Source organism: Gambusia affinis, linkage group LG12, assembly GCF_019740435.1.
Source record: "Gambusia affinis linkage group LG12, SWU_Gaff_1.0, whole genome shotgun sequence".
Classification (NCBI taxonomy): domain Eukaryota; kingdom Metazoa; phylum Chordata; class Actinopteri; order Cyprinodontiformes; family Poeciliidae; genus Gambusia; species Gambusia affinis.
Genome location: NC_057879.1, coordinates 2,401,142 through 2,421,670, shown reverse-complemented (window position 1 = coordinate 2,421,670; position 20,529 = coordinate 2,401,142).

Here is a 20,529-nt window from a genome sequence, read left to right as displayed (position 1 = left end):
TTAGTCGCGTCATAAATATAGCAGTATCTAAAGATGAACTTTTCCTTTACTCTTTTAACTGATGACAGACATATTATGAAACGTTTGACTATGACATCTTACATCTAAATACAGCAAAAAGAAATATATAAATGAAACTTTGCTGTGTGAGAGAGAGATCAGTCCCTGCCCAGGGCAACTCATCTCTCAATTTTTCCTCTGAGATTCCATCTCTCTCTTCTTTTTTTTTTTTTACATACTCTATCACACTCACAGTCACACACACACCCACACACACGCTCTCTGTAAGAGTGCTCAGATGACACAGGTTTGCATATAAGATGGTATCTTTTCCAGTGTAGATTTGGATTGTTCATACTGAATATGAATCCAGGTTAGGTCCAGTTAGGCGGATGAACGCTGCTGCTGCTGAGGGCCTTCGTCACAGGGCCAGGCTGTCTGTGTCTGGATGGTTCAAGGTGACATGAGGACGTGCACCACACATCCTGCAAGGACTTGAATGCACTTGGAAGAAGAAAAGGAAACAAAAGAGGCCCGATGGAGAACATCAAAGATACCTGAGTTAGATGAAGATAAATACAACAAATCCTTATCGTCAGGAAAAGAGAACTTACAAATCCGACAGGATGCAAAGAAACTTGAACATAATTTACTTAGGGAGATCACTAGCAAGAAATAATCCACTTCTACTGAATCTTCTATGTTTTTGAGATGTATAATTCTAGTCAAAGGAACTGTCAATACTAAGATACATTTTAGGTAATCTCATACTTTAGCTGTTTCCCAACTGCTAAACTGTAGGAAACAGTTGGTGCAACAGCGTACAAAGCAAAGTGCATGAGGACATAAAGAAGTGTGTTTGGTGTAGATGACTGACTGATCGACCTGAACGGACATCAACTCAGTAATCTGACATTGGGATGATTGAAAACTGAGACGATAAGGCAGGTGATATATTCTTTTATAGAGCCAATAATCCTACAAATGCATTCTAAAAGCATGTTAACATGTCATATCCCAGAGGAGCTAATGCTATTATATATCCGTGAAAAGATGGCCGACATTTTGTTAAAGCCAGACTATTAAGAATGGGACATCACTAAATTGCTTATAAAGGTTCGTGTCCCAATATTTTTTGGGTCAAAATAGCATATGTTAAACGTTTCAGTGCTTTTTAAAAATTCATTCACACATCATATGATCTCTCTCAGGATCAAAACTCAGAACAATTCTTTTGTTAGAAGTTTGTCTAATGTGGAGAAAATTCAGGCAAATTAAGAGCAGAAACCCCCTAAAAAGACCCAGCTCTCTCTTTAATCACTGATTGACTTTTCATCCCAACCATTCACCTTAAATACTGATGATTTTCTATAGTGTGATTTGGGCTACACACACACACACACTCACGCACGCAGGCCCCTCTGCACACTAATCTATAGCAGACAAATGAGGCTGGGCTAACGGAGTGCGGCTCTGAGAGAAAAGATTGACTCGGAGAGGGAGGCCTAATTAGCAGAGACTCATTAGGAGTCTTTAAGAGGCTGTGATTAGGGATGTTTGTTCACACAGCATGCTGCTGCTGCTGCTGCCGGCCTTAATGAATGGGACAGATCACTTGGTAGTTTAGCCTAGAGCGTGACGGAAGTTGGAGGAGGGGGGAGCATGAAGGATGTGCACAGCAACATGGCTCTGTTCCAGGGAGTCATTTATCTGCAGTTAACTGATATTAAACACAGGAAGGAGAGCATCTGTGGAGCACTTTTATGTTTTCTTTATTTGTAAATTGATATCTTATACGTACCGTGTCGTATTAGTTCCATCGTACATAGAAAGGCCTAACCTTCAACGACTTCGGAATATTGAGATTATGCTCAAAAAAATTCTGGAAAAAAAATTTCTGAGTTCCAAAAGTAAAAAAAATTGAAAAAAAAAAATCTGAAACTTTGAGATTAATCTCAGAAGTTCCTGAGATTAATCTCAAAATTTCAGAGATTTTTTTTTTTGGTTTTCTAAGAAATGTGCTCCTTTTTTCTATTTAAATTCTCCTATGATCCAGATGCTTAATGAAAGAGCAAAATTGAAAACTAACTAAATTGACCAAAATGACACAGAAATGCAGTCATTTCAGTCAGACGTTTCCCATTTACATCCTGTCCTGACTGCAGGAGGGATCATTCATCATGACTTACAGAGTTAGTCTGAAAGAAAAGGAAGCAACATTGACTTTAGCTGGGAGGGACTCTGGTGAGAGGACTGGGTCCCCTGTGAGTGCTTTGAGATGAAAGAGCACGGCAGTATCTGCTGCTTGCTGAAAATACTAAAAATGATCTGTGCTGCTACGTCAGTAAGTTGCTTCAGTTTCCTATTAAAAATGTTCTTAATTCAGATGCCAACATTTTGTGAAAAACACCGTAAAGCTGTCCAATAGATAGATTTGTATTTTTTTATTCCTTAATCAGAAAGAAAACGTATGTTGTCTTTGACTAATGTTTAAACTGGTTTGATGTTTTGCAACACTGAAATGTGAAAAACAAGCAAAAACAGGGAAATTTGGCAAATTTTTCAAAAATAAAAACATGTAGGAGCTTCTTAAAGAGACATAGGCCCACTTTCAAGGCATTAAATTGCAAAATTAAATTTACTTTAAGTAATATTTGATATATTTAGCATTTTAATAACAACTGAATGTAACATAGTAACTTGATTGTGCTATAAGATGTCACTATGTGCCTGGAAAACACACAACAGTGCCTCTTTAACAATTGATGTTCTTTTCAGGTTTTACCAGACTTTAAGAACTGTTGAAGACTGGAGAATTATTTAGTTATATGCTAATCAAACACTGTATCAACCTGAAAGAACCCATATCCTTGCACAGCTCTATTTTAACATGTAAATTAAACATGTAAAAAGGTAAGCTTTTATCTTCCAAAGAATAAATATGTAATACATTATATAACTCAGTGTAGTTAATTGAAGTCCCAAAAGACCAACACAGTTTAGTTACATGGTAAACAACAAATATTTGTGTTGACTCAGAACTCAACAAACTGTTTCCCAACCAGCTTGGAAACTTTGACAGCCAATGGGTTTCCCTAACTTTAAGACTCTGAGATTTCTCAGTGATCACTACAAACGTCCCGCATCAACAGTTTGAAAGTGAACAACTGAGTGCAAGCGATCTGTAAACCCCAAACTACTTCACATAAACCTGATAAGGTCTACGGCGCCATTCCCCTCTCATTCCCCTGAGTCCCTCCCGTTCCACTTCCCGAACCAGGGCGGATTGTCTGGAATAAACTCCAATCCTCCTTAAAAGAAGAGCGCAGGGGATGGAGAAAGCTGAGAGGATCAAGGACGCCAGGGCCAAAGTAGAAGCTCTGTCTCCTGTTAGCTCTCTTATCCATCCATCCATCCTCACGGCTCCATGTCTCCCCCTGCACTTCCCTCCCGTCGCCACTGGTCAGCGCTGCAGCAGTGCTTCCTCTGTGGGGATTGCAGCAGCGAGCAGAGAGACTGATCCATTTATTTGTTTTCTGAATCTGGGATTTGCTGAGATAGATTAGACAACAAAAGCATATGGAAAAGATAAAGAACACTTAGGTAATGGATTTTGGCAGACTCTCCAGAGAACTCATCCTCTTTTTCTCTCTTCTTCTTCTCTCTGCTCTAAATGTGCTTTTCTTTTTTCTTTTTTAGGACAGCAGAAATTAAAGACTGCAAATATGTGTGAGGACTCTTTGGAATAAGTAAAGCAGCATATTATGTGGTGGACCGAAGGATATGCTTAAAAATATGAGGAAAGCTATTTAATGTTTATACTGAGTAAAATTGTGTTATTTATTGAAATGTGAGAAGTTATGATAAAAAAAAATACATAGCACTTTTTTTACATACAGTATGGAGGGTTTTGAGGATGTGCTTATTTTTTCACAGACTTGATGTTTCCAGCAGAAAAGGTAAGGAAACTGCAGAAAACAGTCTGTAGATTGAAGCATCCAGCCAGTAGGACCTACATTACATTGCAGTGGTAATTATACGCTTTGAAAGTTATTACATTTTGTTAAGTTATAATCCGTATCTTTAAAAAGTATCATACTAGCATATCTTATAATTGTGGCATGTGTTTTACTTCAATACTCCAAAATAAACCCAGTACAAACTATTTCCTGCAGATGTCAAAAGGATCTTCGTGGAATCTGCATTTAATCTCAGGGTAAAAGTGGCTGTGTTGTGAAGGACACTCAGATTTGTTACAGATTCAGTGAGTGGATTGTGGGTAGAGCATTCAGAAAATGTACCCTGCTAAGAGTAGCAATGGTTCACAGTGACTCTACTAAAAGTTAAAAGTATAGTAAAAATACTCCCTAAAAGTTATTTTTTTTCCCAAACATTTACTCAAATAAATGTAACTGAATAAATGTAACTATGCACCACTGCATAGTTACAAACTCTTGTGAAAGGAAAGGAATATTGGTATATTTGTCGCATAAAATTCAGACCAATATACCAAAGTTTGTTACTGTAACTTGGAAAAATGTTAAAAGTTGAAACATTGTGAAGGTTTTACACCCAGCTCCTTCTGAACTGACAAACTTGGGATTTTGAGCAGGAGTAATAAAACCCACTGCTGGGTTTTATGCCACTTTAGTTCACTGCTGACACCGACAGCGCTTAAAATGCAGTAGATTATTTATTATGCGGACACAAATTTCATTATTAGGTAAGCTTTAATTGTAAAAACAATAATTGGGATTTGAATGATTTCTTCTTGCTGCAAGGGAACAATGTTAACAGCTGCTCCACTATGTGGCCTGGTAAAAATATGGTATTTGGGTGCTTTTTTTGTATTGAATTTGAGTTTTGGGAAATGATCTCAAGGTGTCTGACTTGTTGTTGCATGGATGGGTCCCAGAACCCAACTCTGGGTATCAGAAATAAAATAGTGAACTCCATAATCTTCAAAATCTGTGAAAACAAAATCAAGATTTTAACTTTATTCCGCATCCTGCAGGTATAAAGTTAAACATGAATCTTTATGATTTATGTGTTTTAGTGGGAAACCATTGTTCAGAAGAACTTCTTTCACAACAACTTTACCGATGGCGTTTGAACCCTTTTGCTCATTTTATGCTATTAGAGGAGAATAATTTCAAAGCGATTCAGAAAACACCTCCAGTTTCATCACATTAATGAAAAAACATCATCAGCGCTATGCCTCTTTAATGAGGTTAGACTTTAAACAACACTTGGAAAAATGATCATCGCTAATAGATCCCAAAGAGTTCATTATTTCATGAGGGGATTGTGAGGCGCACACAACAACAGCAGCACGCTCGCGACAACACGGTTCTCCTTTTAAATAACAAGAACAAACCAGCTTCAGCGACACAACTCTTATGAATTATCACCTCCCGGCTCGTGGCGGTTTATGAATACAAATTGAATATTCCGCCGCAACCTTGTTGCCGTCATGGCTCATTTGATTTATTTCTTAATGAATATTTCTCTATTCAACTCGCGATATGAGAAAACATCTCAGGACTAAAATGAGGCCTTGCTTTTTATCAGAGCCCATTCTTCCCCTCGTCTCGAGGTACATTACACGTCTGCTCTCATTGCTGCTTTGGATTGAACAGTTTGCTTTGGCAGACAAAAGAAACTAATACAGCGGTGACAAAGTGTTATGCCCATGGATGTTTGCTCCACTCTGTAATGGCTGTACTCTTTTAGTTTTTCTAATTTGACCAATAAAAGACACTAGTATTTCTCTGTCTTACACTGAATTAAGAAAGTGTCACCTGGGTTAAAGACAGATAAGTAGATCTGCCTGATGGATTCAGAGACTAAGCCCTCTGCATTGACTGTCCAGTGTGACAAAGATGCTGTTAACCACATTGCTCAACAGGCGCTGTTGGGCAGATTCTGCACGAACACTATTTACCTGGTAATGTTGTGTAGATAATGTGCAATTGACCGCACACATGTTAAATAATGTAGCTGCTAGTTTGGGGCCAAAGAATTGAATTTAAATAGTATTGACAGGCTTAGCTGTCAGGGTTTGGGAGGTGTGCAGTCAGATATCCCATCCCCCTTTACGCCGTTTGGTTGAGAGGAAAGAATGAGCCGCGTCCAGCAAAAATAACTCAGTAGAATGAAGGGGTAAAATAAATAGAAGAGGGAAGTAAAGACACAGCTTTGGAGTTTCATGTCCGAGAAATGGAGGCAAAGGAAGGCGGCAGCAGGAGCAGAGGAAGAAGGATGTTAAGAGACGGAGTAAGAGTGAGACATGGAGACATCACGCCATGGCCAGGGGCGGCTGCTCCAGTAAAGTTGTTAACGAGTGTATGGACAGGGGTGTCAGGCAGAGCAGAGGTCCATCAGGGAAATGAGACACCTGGCTTCTGTTATGGCCCCAGGTGCATTATGGGAGGACAAAAGGAAACTTTGTTGGAAATGGAGGGGGTGGAGGAAAAGACAATGGGAAATTCAATCCCTTAGCAAAATTTTTATCTCAAGATTTTTTTTTATTGTGTTTTGTTTTGCTTGAATTAGGGCTGTCAATGTTAACACATATGATTAATGAGAAGCATTTTAACATGTTAATATTGTATAATGTTGGTTAATCTCATTACATTGTTTGACCTAAAAGTCTCTCCCGCAGAGGGTTACCCAGTTCACAGCAGAGCGGCCTGCAGTCAGCAGAGTCACAAACACGAGTGAAAAGATGAGCAAGGAGAATCAGACTGATGAGCTCAGCAGCAACATTCACCTTTTAAAACATTGATGGACGTTGGGATGAAAACAAGGTAAGGCCTACTTATTGTATTGATGAGTTATCCTTCCCCCGAAACACAACCATTTCATAATTACATTTCTAAATTACATTTGAAACAAAAGGACTTTGTTTAAACTATCCTGAACATAAAAATCTGGAAAACTGGGATGTTTGGTTTGACAAAATAAAAGATTGTCTTTAACATTTTTAGGAAAATATGCATTTTTCCATTTTAATTCCATCAAATCATTGTTGAAGCAGAAATGAATGCCCAGTGGGCCAAGAGAGGCAGCTTGTTGTCCAATTCTGTTGTTTATGGCTGTCACTTGTGCGTCAGATTTAGGGGTGTGCCAGAAACACAATACGAAGGTTCCGGCTTGGGACGTTTGCCTATATATATTTTTTAAAATTCTAATAATTGGGTTTAATATATAACTCGCTAACATATACGTAATTGATAAATAAAAATTAATACATTACATTTCCATCTGTCATTTTAAGTGTTTTATACAAACTTTAGTCCAAACTGATTTGGACTAAAACGTTGGTGCAGAATGGAAAAGGTTCCATCCAGCAAAAAAACCTAGAAAGAAAAACACCAACGGGAGATCACAAACAGTTGTGTTTATGATCTCCCGTTAACAAACAGATCTCTCCAGATCTCTGGTGTTTATTCCATCAAAACCTCAGGAAGGGTTATGTCTTAAACCTCCTCCAGACCTGATCTGATGTAAACATTTAGATTATAGGAGCAACACAACAAATGTAAGTCAGACACCTCTCACATGGTTCCTGTCGTTCACTCTGTTTGGAATTTACATGTTTAAAGCTGAAAAAAAAACAACAACAAAAAAAAAAAACCAACGTACCAAAGATATGAAACATGCATCCTTAAGCTATTATGAAGAAACCTCAGATTTAATCTGTTATTATCGCTTTTAATGATAAAGACAAACATGTTTCTCTGAGCATTAGTTGGTTGTTACACACACAGGGTGAGCGGCGGCCTCAGGCTGTGCACTTAGTGGGGATTGTAATGGGACAGCTTTAAGGAAGGATTAATGCTCTATAGTCAAAATGAGAAAAACACCATTGCAGAAACAAACAGGCTGTAATCAATAACACAAATGCAACATAAAGGAGCAGATACATTCCCATCATGTTGATAGCCATACATGCCTCTATCCAAACCAACCTGAACTTGGAAACAGTTATCACCCCAACTGCTTGTACCATCCTTGGCTACAAAAACTATCATTTGTTTTGCAACGTCTGACCAGCATCACATGCAGATTTGCATCTAGACTTTAACTAGGCCGCTTATTTGAATCATTCAGAGGTGGAGCTGGTGGTAGTTGCTTCAGATGATTGTCCTGCTGATGGACAAAGAGCTGAATTTATGGTTTCTCAACCACAGCAAGTCATCCTGGTTCTGAGCAGATGAAGCATCACACTACGCAGCATACACATCGTGACACGCACTTTACAAAAAGTTACACTTTTGTCTTGTCAGTCTACAGAATTATTTGCTAAAATGTTTTGGAGACCATAAAGAGGTTTTTTTTTTTTTTTAATTGGTAAATGTGAGACAGATCTTTGTGTTCCATTAGGTCAGCAGATGCTTTTGCTTGGAACTCTCCCATGGAGGCCATTTTGATCCAGTCTCTTTTTGTTATTGCTGAATCATGATCTCTGACCTTAACGGAGGCAGGTGGGGCCCAGAGTGCTTTATACGGGTTCGTCTCTGACCACCTGGGTGAGCTGTCAGTGCACACAGTGGTGACTCCTGAAAGGTTCACCATTACTCCCTAATTCCTTCAACTGTACAAAATGGATGTCATGTTGTCAGAAAAGTTCTGTTAATATGTTTTATTGATTATACAGATCTAACAGTTGTCAGGTGTGGATGTGCGCCTTGGAGCCACTTGGCCAATCACTGTGATTGGCCAAGGGGCTGTGAACATCCAGCGATTGGCTGTTCCCTTGGGGCGTTAACTTACCAGCAAACCTGTGGAACAAGCAGTTCTCCTCCAAATCAGTTGGTGTCAGCACTGATAATATCAATATACTTTAGTTTTAATTTAAAATATGGATGTTGTACTCCAATAATTGAGTACCGGGTGTGGCAGGTGAAACAGAACAAAAACAAACTGATTAATTAGTTAATTAAAAAAAAAATTCTGTCTTTACATAAAATAGCACATGCTGGTTTTGATAAATTTTTCTATGTTGAGAAAAAATTGAGATCCCAAACTTTTATTACTTACTCAGCTTTTCATTGTTTCATAAAATCTTTTTATCTGAAACAAAAATGAAAAAAAAAATCTCTAAGAAGCCTAATACATTTTTGCCAAACTGTATTGTGCTTCTACTGATTTGCTCAACTTACTGAAAGGCTGCAGTAAACAGAGAATTTCATTGATTATCACCTGCAAAATGCTGTCTTTATAAATGTTGGTCTGTAGAGAGCTTGTTTTACCCTTCATCTTTAAGTATGTCAGAGGATCATAAGTTCACATTTAATTTTAAATATTCTAATATAGGTCAGTCTAATATCTTACACTTTTTTTAGCCATCTCCCCTCTTAGCCTGTGATGTTCCCTCTTTGCATGATAAACAGTTTATCACCCCCCACAATATGTACGTGGCCCATATTCAGTTATGTGTGTTGCACACTGTACGGGAGCAGACAAATTCTGCTTTGGCTATGGCAGAGAGAAAAAAAACCTAAAGTAAATAAACAGTTAAATTAAACAGGCAGAGTAATAAGGTTAGCTGTTTAGGTTTTCCAGAGATTGATATTTCCAAGCAGAGCTGCAGGAGAGGGCAAACTTAATGACAGCAGACCTAATGCCATCAGGGGACTTCGGAGTGTGTCCAATACTTTAAGCAATAGCGTTAATGGCGAATTTTAAGGAATTTAATTTTCGACTTCAAACGGCAGCGCCTCTTTGGAAAGCCGCCACCCACGGCCTCCGCATGGCCGGATTCTGCGGAGCTTCTGAACTCGCTTCCTCTCACAGGGAGGAAGAGGAGGAAATCGTGTCGGCGTCGGCGGGCGACGCGGGGAGGCAGCGGCTAAAAACTTGGGAGCAGAACAGTCTCGCGACTTGCAGGGCGACGCTTGTTAGGCTCAGGCCCAGAGGAGGGAGCATGGCCAGTAAGTAAGGTTATTGGGAAATAATTAGCCTAGCCTGGGAATCAGCAGGGATAGCAAAGTCCTCTGGGGTAGAACGCCGATGCCCCTGGCCTCGTTTCCACAGCTAATTAACTTTGAAGAGAGCCTATTAATAAGGCTGTCTTTGTAGAAAAGGCCTGAAACTATAAGCAGAAAGAACTTTTTTGACGTGTCTGGAATTCAATTCTTTGCTGAAACTGAAAGTAATACACCAACCGGGCAGTAATTGTGAAAATAATGACAAAATGATATACTATTACCAGGCTTTACAGTATCTCAAAACTTCACCTAAGAGACAGATTGTCCAATCAATTCCAACAAAACATTTTGCCGCAGATCGCTTGGTTTCCCCACTCCTGCCTCCTCAGTGGACGTGGGCCCCAGGAGGCCACATCACGTCCCCGTACCTGTCATCCCACAACCAGCTGCTGTTGGCCCCAAAGCTCAGGCCTGCTGGAGGAACAGAAAATAGGCCCCAGGCTGTGTGGGGTTGACGCAGGTCTCACAGCCTAATCACCTTCCTCCCACGACAGCACTCATCAAGACAGCGGCTTCAACAAATCAATCTCCCTCTGACAGTTCATTTAGACTGAATTAATTTGGAATTAGGGGCCATTACTGCAATTGGCAGGCGTGGGTATTCCCCGAACGCAGGCTGTTATCCTGCTTTGGGGATAAAGAGAAAGAGCCAGCTTTTGGTTTTTCCTCTCTCTCTCTCTCTTCAGGATCGTCTGGATCAGGCGTTTTTTTCAGTGCTGATCACAGGGCTGAGTGGGGCAGACATTGGATTTTCAGTTTAACTAAATGACCATTTTACTCAATCAACAGCCAGACGATGTTGATCGTTTGTGCTGTTGTGGTTTCTTGTTGGGGCACAAAAAGAAGTAAAATAGGTGTTTATTCGAGGCACGTTACTTTATTAAAAGTTAAATAGAAAGCCTGCTGGTTTTAGCAAAAATAAACCCAGACTTTGTAGGAACAGTGTCAGAACAGAATAAAGTAGTAACAGTATAAATTTAGTATTTATTAGTTTATTTTTACATCTTCAGTGTTTATTATCCTGCTAGAACATGCATCAGGCAAAAGCAGAAGCAACTATTTATTAATATTTTAACAGTTTGTTAACAGGTAGTTGTATCGATACATTCTGCCTTTACCAACTCTTTCGAGGACATTTTATGGTTTTATTGTTGCCTGTGAAACTAAAATAAGTTTGTCACCCTGCTCTACTAGGTACAGACATTCAATGTTTGTATTCATATCAATGAAAAAATTTCTATATTTTGTCAAATGACAAGCACACATGCCATTGTAACCATTGCATTTCGCAAATCTGCAGTGGAAACACGCAAGTTGTGTTCAACAACCAGATGTTACTACTGGCAAAAACAACAAAGAAGATGACAGGAAGTATTTGGAGGATTATGGTGCGGCATTTTTAATGACTTATCACATGAACAAATTTATTCATGTGTGATTTTTCTTTCCTTTTTAAAAAAAATTTCATTTTGCCCAGAAAATCCTGTTGAGATTAAAAACCTCTTTTGCAAGATAACGGCACGCAGAGGTTACAGAACATTTCATTATGTTTCTTAATGGAAAAACTGCAACTGCAAAATTATGTTGTTGTTTTTTTCACCAGGTTTTGCAACATTTGTAATGGAAATCCATCTATTCTGAAGGGAAAGAAGCATGCAATTAAAAAAAGTTATGCATTTGTTTTAACATGATAAAAATATGATAGATGGATTGAATATGGATACTTCACCATGCTGTAAGTTTCCGTGTATTTACTACCCTGAGTTTGCTGAACCATCAGCCTCTGTATCTGTTTGAGAGTCAGTGGGCTGGAGGTTTACTCAGGGTTTATGCCCTCATGACCTGAGGTCTGACCACGGCAGCTCATCTCCCTGGAGACGAAGCTTTGAACACAAAAACACTCCAACATCACACGTATTACGTCACAGAGACACACACTGACTGAGAAAAATCCTTAAAACACAAAGCTGCCTTGCAGGTTTGGTGAAAGTTTCATTTTACATGTTTCATTTTGCCTCGTTGAGGTTCAGGTTGTTGGAATTAAAACAAACGAATCTTTCAAAAATTATGTTTCAATGGCAAAGATCAAATATAAAGAAGCAGAAAGTCTGGTGGTTCTTAAGGACTTTAACATAATAACATTTCTGATCTGAGGACACATTTGGAAGATAAATGTGACTCATAACTAATACATTTCCTTCTGAAGTCTTTTTAATCCATTTTATACTTTCATTCTGGATTAATTTGGTACCACCGGTAATTACGTACATCAGCTGTTGTGCAGTGACAAACTAGGACACCCAGTGCAAGAAAAGAGATGAAAAGTTTTCTTCTCATCCCAGTTTTGTTGGAGATTTTTACTGTGATGCTGAATTCCAGAAGACGCCAGGCTGGACAGGAAGTCTTTTTAAGAAACTGTGATGACCAAACCACAGTCCACTAGAGTTGGTAACTCTCTTGTGCATCTTTTATTTATTCATCCAATCACAATGCAACTAGTTTGCAATAAAATGTTAACTGGTTTGTTGAAATACCAAGCAGGCACATTTAGTTATGTGCTTTTATCTGTTCACTGTCCATATTTGTTTGTGCTTATGATTCATCATTATTTCTTTTATCAGTTCTGATCCCTTTAGCTGCTAGTCTGAAGATAGTTGCCAGGGATGGCAGCACGCTTAAATCCATGCAGGTGATTGGACTACACCACCCCTCCCTGCTGGAAAGGGGAACTTTTATTTTTTATTTTAATGTTAATATGTTTGGTTTCCACTTTTGCTGTTTAGTTTAGTAACAAACTGAGCTGAACTCTGTTATTTGTTATAGTCAGTGGTTGTATTATATTGTAATGGTGTCATTTCAATGGGATGGCCAGTTATTTTTTGCTTGTGCTGCCAGTGAGTTTGTTCACATATTTTTGCTTTTAACCTATTTTATAAGTTCAACATTCATATTTTTAAATATAATATTTTTAGTTCAAATAAACCCCTATTTTTCCAAATACTCCCTGTGAGTTCTTCCATTTTCTCCTACTTTCAAACACTGAAACAGCAGGTTCACTAAAGGAGGATGTATGGCGGATGATTTGTTTGAAGGTTTTAATAAAGTAAGAATCTTCAAAAGTTTGAATCAAATTGTTTTTATCATGTTGATCAAACTTTACCACACAAGGCAGCCATACTGAAAGCTGAGGTCAGACATGGTGAGAAACCTGTAGTTTCACTAGCTTCAGAAGATCTTGCTGCTCGTTTTATTTCAAAGTTCAAACCGAAATATTGCAATGAAAATGTTCCGGTGTTTATGGGCTTTTTAAAGGATCACAAATTTGATCTCAGACCTCTGCCTCTGAAGTTTGATTTTGGCTAACGGGAGTTTTGCCGATTTCATGATGTCTCTTTTTGCTGTAAACAGATGAGGTGTGTTAGGTGTGTGTGCAGGGCTGTCCAACCATGAGATCAGAGTAAATATTAACCTGACACCCTGCTGTGGAAATACCACAGCGATTTACGGGGGCTGTGGCAGGGGTGTGTGTGTGGGAGGAGACACGGAAATTAAGCTAAGCTGAAAGGTAAACTCCAAAGTAATGCAGAATGTGGACACACCCCACCTGATACCCTCTTTCCCCTGACCATGGTAACTCTTTAAACCTTTTTCTTTTCTTTCAAAACCTCCAGAGTCTCTGCTGGTCTATTGACATGTTCATTCAACACTTTCACAGAGCTTAACCTCTACAGCACAGCCTGATGCTCTCTATGACATTAACTATCAGCTAACTCAGGTATTCAGGAGTCAACAAAGCTAAATGTTTTTCTGCAAAATATTAAAGCTACTTTATAGTAGCTGTGGTTCCATTACAGATGAGCACATATCTTTGTCTTTATTCTGCTAATGTCTAAAAACACAATTTTGAAATTGTAATGTTTCCATTAAATAAGAAATAAAATTTAAAGAAATTCTGCTACTACTTACTATTGTCTTCTTTGTCATTTTCGCCAGTAGCAACATCCTGATCATGTGGCTCACGATGCACAAAAAAGGTTTTTCATTGCAGTTCTGCAAAATACATCTATTTCAATGCATCCGAAAATCCAACTCATCATAGCGCAAAAACGTTTCATCGAAAAACTGGAGTTTTTTATTTTTTCTCTTTCCACTAAGCAAATTGACTTTCTAAATTTCAATTTACTCAATTCTATGGCTAATGGAAACGCAGCTTCTGTTACCTTAAATGTTCTTGGCTGTTATTTTCATCCTGCTCAGAGCGGTTTCCTTCCTTCTGCTTCTCACCATGGGAAGGATGCTGTGATCTGAGGCCGCGGGTTTGAGAGTGATCACATTACGAATGCATGCTAAAGCCCAGAGCAGACAGTACGGCCCTGTATTTAGTATGGTTCCAGGCCTGGGCAGAATGTTCCATCAGCCTGAGAAATATGATGAAGAGTCCACCGACACAGACCCCCAGGCGTCATATGTGGATGTAAAGCACAGCGTAATGTCCCTGATGACAGGCATGCATGTGGTTAGTGTTTTTAGGAAAGGAAGAAACGAAAGAGAGACTTTTTGGAAATAATGTGTGGAGGAGGTGTGACATTTTAGCGCCGAACTGATAATGGAGTCAACATACTCTGGACACGTTTAGGAGGAGAAGGATGTATAAGAGGAATTTAAGACGGACAAACTGAACGGTTTTCATGCCACTACCAGATGCTTGTCATCTGTAATAATTTGGGTTACATGGTCAATCATTAGTGGGAAAATAATTTTTTTTTTCCAAATTTTCACCATGTTATTCATTCATCCATGCAAAGCTTCAAAACAAAATATTTAGTTAGCAAGAAACAGTTGCTAATTTAAATAACTAGCTCCATTTTATTTTATTAGCAATCTAAATATTTAGTGGACTATTTGTAGTATATATATAATAAATAAATAATGACTTGTTTACAGTAACGACATTGCAGACGGCAATCTATAGCCATTTATAAATATATTTACAAGCTGCCTGTCATGTAAACTAAAACCATGAAGTAACACAGCAGCTAAATGAAGGCCATGTATAAAATAAATTAAATAAAAATTACCGTAATCTGGGATGAAATAAAACACATGAAACGAAACTTCCACAGGTAGAACGCATTTCTGAAAAATCTGCTGAGTAAGCAGTATGTGACATAGCATGGATGTGCGCATGCGCATTACTACAAGGTAGGACGGATTTAAGGGTAGCACAGATAAACAGAACACCTGTTATGGAGTACTCTGAATTGTTATGTGTTACATAGGTGAGGCCTAAAAGATTTAGGCAAGTGGAACATTACGGCTTTCAATGGGATGCTCCACTTGATATAAATATGGATATTTAAAACTTTGTTAGAAAAGGTTTTAGGTTTATTGCAAATGTAATGGGCACAAAAATGGAAAAGGAATGGAGAAAGGCAGGGAAAGGGTCAAATAGGGGATAAGAGTAGATGAGAGAAAGAAATCTGCTTCTATACCTGCAGAAATAGAGAAAAAAAACATATAATCAGAATATAATAACTACAAGTGAAAAGTACCCAGTAAAGGTGAAGCAAAAAAGAGAGGATCTAAACACATCAGTATCATTGGGAACCTGATTTATTGGGTGTACACAAGAAACATTTTACTCTGTCAGTTTTACTAATTCAATAGAAAAAAAGCTTTCCAAAGTAATTCCCAGATAAATCAATCTAATTCATTTTAGAATACAAATCTTCAGTTTTTGCTTTTCCTTTTTCATGTAAAACAATAAAAGGTTATGGAAGGAGCCACCGTGTATCTTTTATAAAATAGGATTTCACAAACCCGCCTCCCACTCCGCAAACAAGATTTGAAGATTATCAGCAACGGAGATGCGGCCTAATCGCCGGATTTCTGCTGGTAAATGCCTGAAAATCCTGGGATTTTCCTCTGTGGTTTAGCTTTAAATCCACGGAGAGACACACAGTGGACACAAATATGGCCTCTGCAGACCTAAATCATCTCAAGTCATGACTCATGGCAGTACACGATCAAATGTGATACATTAGATCATGTACTACAACAGCTTGGGAGAACGGATGGTAAAAGTCTGGCATTAAGACCAGTAAGAACTCTTCCAGTGATGGTTATTAAGTTCCTGCTTTGGGCAAGTAATACTGGATTTTCTGAGAACTTGAGCTGTTCTTTTTTTTCCAAGAACCTTTCCACCTTACAATATTCACCATCCAAATCTACTTAAAAGGGCAGTGTTATGTTACATAAATTTTTAAAAGCTTTGCATATTGTTATAATGTCTTTCCCATGTATAAAAAAAACAACCTGGATTGTTGCTTTGATTCGTTCATGCATGTTTTAGAAATCCTTTAATCTCCATGGCAACCATTCAGATGTACAAAGCGCCTGGCTGGACCTAACTCCACCTTCGAGGTGCAGTTTCCCAGCTTCCGCCTCACAGAGCAGCCCTCACTCAGCTCCTTCACACTAGTCAGCATCAATTAGCAAACATCTGCTGGAGATGTGCATCTCATTCACTATATGAGCTACTTCTCAATGCAACGCTCATAAAAACGTTGTTAAAGTTTTAATAGAGGCGCATGATGTGATGACTTCCTGAAGGCCGAGTTTCAGAAAGAGGAGGAGTTTTTAAAGAGACAGAGGCCCACTTTTAAGGCGTTAAATTTATTTTAAGTTATATTTGATATAGCTAGCATTTTTATAAAAACTAAATGAAACATAATTACTTGATTATGCTATGAAATGTCAATATGCACCTGGAAAACATATCACTGCCTCTTTAAGGTTCTACACAGTCCTCTAATGTTTCATCTGAACATTTGGTCTCATGGTACAGAGAAACTCCCACAGTGCTCTGCTTCTACATGTTATCCCTTGGGAGTAAAGCAGTGAGAAAAGAAATGGGGGCTGGGGGTGGGGGGGAACAAAAGGGGTGGGCTCATGAAAAAGGAGGAGATGAAAGAGATAGATGGGAGTAGATCTAGAGAGGGAGGGTAGAAGGGCGAGGCGAGGGGAGGGACCATGCTCTCTGAGGTAGCAGTGTGGAACCTCCCAGGGCCTTGTAGTAGTTAAATCATATCAATTAAAGCAGCGGACGTCGGGGGATTAAGGGTTAATCTCTCCCTGGAGAGAAGCAGTAAATTAGAGAGGAGAGAAAGGGGAGAAAAAGGAGAGCTCATAAAATGAATGAGTGAAAACCGAAGGTCTTACATAATGAATTAGATAACATGTAAAAGCATTTCAGATTAATAAATATGCTAGCAGAAGATTGCTGCGCGTTTCCAACAATGCAGAGGCAAAGGCCTCTGCCGATATGAGGTAGTGTGGCTCCGCATCAGGACCAGGAGTGGCATTTAAGGATTAAAAACAACTCAAAACAGGAGATAATCCCAAAGTTTGGCTTCGCCCACCTGGGAATTTACACAGTCAACACATTAAAAGAGGCTTCACAAGGACAAAAGTTAGTCGCTTAACCTCAGTCCGAAGCATCACTGCACATTGGTCCACCCAGCTGGATGGTTGACATGGCAGATTAAAGAATTTCTAAAACCTGCATGAAAGAATCAAGACAACACTCCAGGTATGCTTTTGATGAGGGAATAATGTTACAGCATGATCTAAAGCTCAAAAAAGTCAATTTCACATAATACTGCCTCTTTAATAACATCCAAATGTTCAGAAAACAGATAATGGGAGCTAAACAGAGCCACGTGCTAAAAGATGTTCTAAGTTGAATCAAAGTTTCTACAAACTTTTTCCACATCGTCTGAATCTGTCTCAGAAATAAAGACGTAGCCAAATAGCCACTGCGGCAGACTGGATCCTCTGACCAATACTTCTTGGTTTAGCCAACTTGCTGCCATCTTAGGATCAGACTCAGCTCCTATTTGCCAGCCAAAGAGGCTCAGCAGCTCGACCTCAGCGGTAGCCTAATGGAGCCACGTCGCCTCCTCCAGCCCCTCCCTGCCTCAGTCATCCCATCCCGAGTCTTAATTCACACACTTTGAAGTATTTCGGTCTGGGCTGAAGAGTCACTCAATCAATTACGAATGAAATAATCTCCTTATATGATATTTCAAGGTTCCTCCAAGTAGAGGAGGGGGCAATGGGAGAACAGATTATGGAAGCCAAATCAGTCTCTCAGCTGCGTCTAAAGTGACAGGGGTAGAATCACAGGAGAGGATGGCGGGAAATTAAATAAGAAAAAGAGATTATGTAGAAGTGTGTCACCTCCAAACACCACTGTGAAATCTCCAACCTGATCCATGAGGAGTGGAGGACTGAGAAAGGATTTTTGCAAGCTGTGTTTTTAAAAGGGAGCCATGATTGCTGAGGAAGCTTTCTGCCTCCAACGCTGAGAGAAATGCAAACACATTGGTGGGAACAACTGAAACGAAAACAAGCTCAAGGAGTCGAAGATCGCTTGTTCTACTGCATGAAGTCTAATTATTTGCCTGATGAACTCTGAGGTATCCCTCACAAAGTTCTGATTATAATCCAACACCAGGGCGAAGCGGTTCAACTTTCGTTTGTGAAGATGTAAATAAACCTGAGATCAGGATGCTAACATTCTGACGGTGTGTGTAACATTCTAACTGCTTCATAATTCATAACTTGCATTTTCATCAGGGGTCTACAATGTATTGGCACTAACTTTGATAAATGAAAGTGGGCTGACATCAACAACTGATGTTTATTTACATCTTGTTGTTTGTTTCTGGCAGCGGAAAGACAAAGGTTGGTCATGTGACAGGGAAACAGGACTGTGGGGAGTTTAACTGAAACAGTGGTGCGGTTGTGTTTTTCAAGGTGTCAAAAGAGAAGGGAAATATATATTATATATGTATATGTGGGTAAATATCAGTTATCAGTCATTACAGCAATACCAACATATTGACATCGGCCCAGATTTTCATATCAGTGCATCTCTAATTTCTATGAAGTTAGGACTAGTTCTGCTGAGCATTACATCAGGGCTGCCAGGTGTAAAAACCCCTTGCGATATAATGTCCTTCCACTGGGGGCAGTTTGAATTTGCATAAACGGGGTAAAAACTCCAACAGTTTCAATGTGTAGCTGAGATCAGCAAGAACAAAAGATCCCAGCCAACAAAGTTCTCAGACCAAGGTGACGGTCAGCCCAGAGGATGCAGTCCTGAGCTGACGGCTTAAAGCACTTTATGGAAATATTTCTCCTACAGCTCCTAAAGGTCCAGCAGAGCCTCACAAAATAAGAGATGTGGTGCAGAGTTTTAAATGTTAAATCAGTTCCTTTACAAACGTTTACAAAATGTTGTCGATATTCCACTGATGTCGAAAAAACACAATTTCGCAATTGCAGTGTTTCAATTAAATGAGAAACGCAAATGAGTAAGTTTGTCACACAATAAATGGTCACAAAAACATGCCGCACCATCACCATCACCATCATGCCATTTCCCAGCATCTTCTTTGTCTTCAATTTAAGCAAATTTATTTGTGTAATTCCAATTATGTGCAATTATACAGTGAATGAAAACAAAGCTGAATGTTTTGCATTCACTTGTGTTATATTAAATATTTTTATTTAATCATCATTATTGAAATCCGTCACAATTTATCGATCATGATTGATTTGGAATAACAATAAAAAGGGGAAAACATCCGAGGTGGTGAAAAGGTTTTCATAGGCATGCTACACTAACAGTAATTTACAATTAAATTGACAAAAATGCAGCAAAAACGTTCCACCTCCTTTAGCCTCTCCCGGTCTGTTCCTCATTCATCTTTCCTCCAGCGCTGCTGATTTTCTCCATGGCTGACTGTTGTTTCTAATGCTGCAAGCTCAGCCATCAGAGCATCGATCCTTCCTCGTCATCCCCAGCTTCCCGAACATTTTACCTGACTGTGGAGACTAATTCCCTGGCTCTCGCCTTTTTTCATCCCGGATTCAGAGGGTCGTCAGGAAAAGAAAAAGAGAAATCAATAACTTTGTCAAGTGGGGCAGGGTCAGAGGTCAACGAGGTCCTTGACAAGTGTGTCAGGGGAAGGAAGGAGAGAGAAGGGGAAGAAAAGTGCTCGTCTGTGGGTATGGGTTACCTTAGGAGTGGTCAGGAGAAACAGGGTGCAGGTGTCAGCTTGTCAAGGATCAAATTTATGGCTATTGATCGGAACCGTGCGCCGGTGTGTGTTGGTAGTGATGAATGTGTGTTTCTGTTTGGATCATGGCAGGATCTGACAGAGGTGAAGAGTCATCATATAAAGCCTATTATGGCCAAACAAGCCAATGAAAAAACTGAGTCCCAGAAGACGTCACAGGAAAGGGGGCATTGGCTCCTGTATCTGAGTCCAATCATCCCTTAAAGCTGCAGTATGTAACTTCTATAAAAAAAATAGTTGCTTTTTTTTTTTTACATATTATTGACATTATCTCCATGTCGTGACTGTGTAATATGAGACAGATAATCTGTGAAAAGATCGATCTCTTCCAACTCCTCCCAGAGTTACTATTGCACCTCTCCCACTCAAAAACAACCAATCAGAGC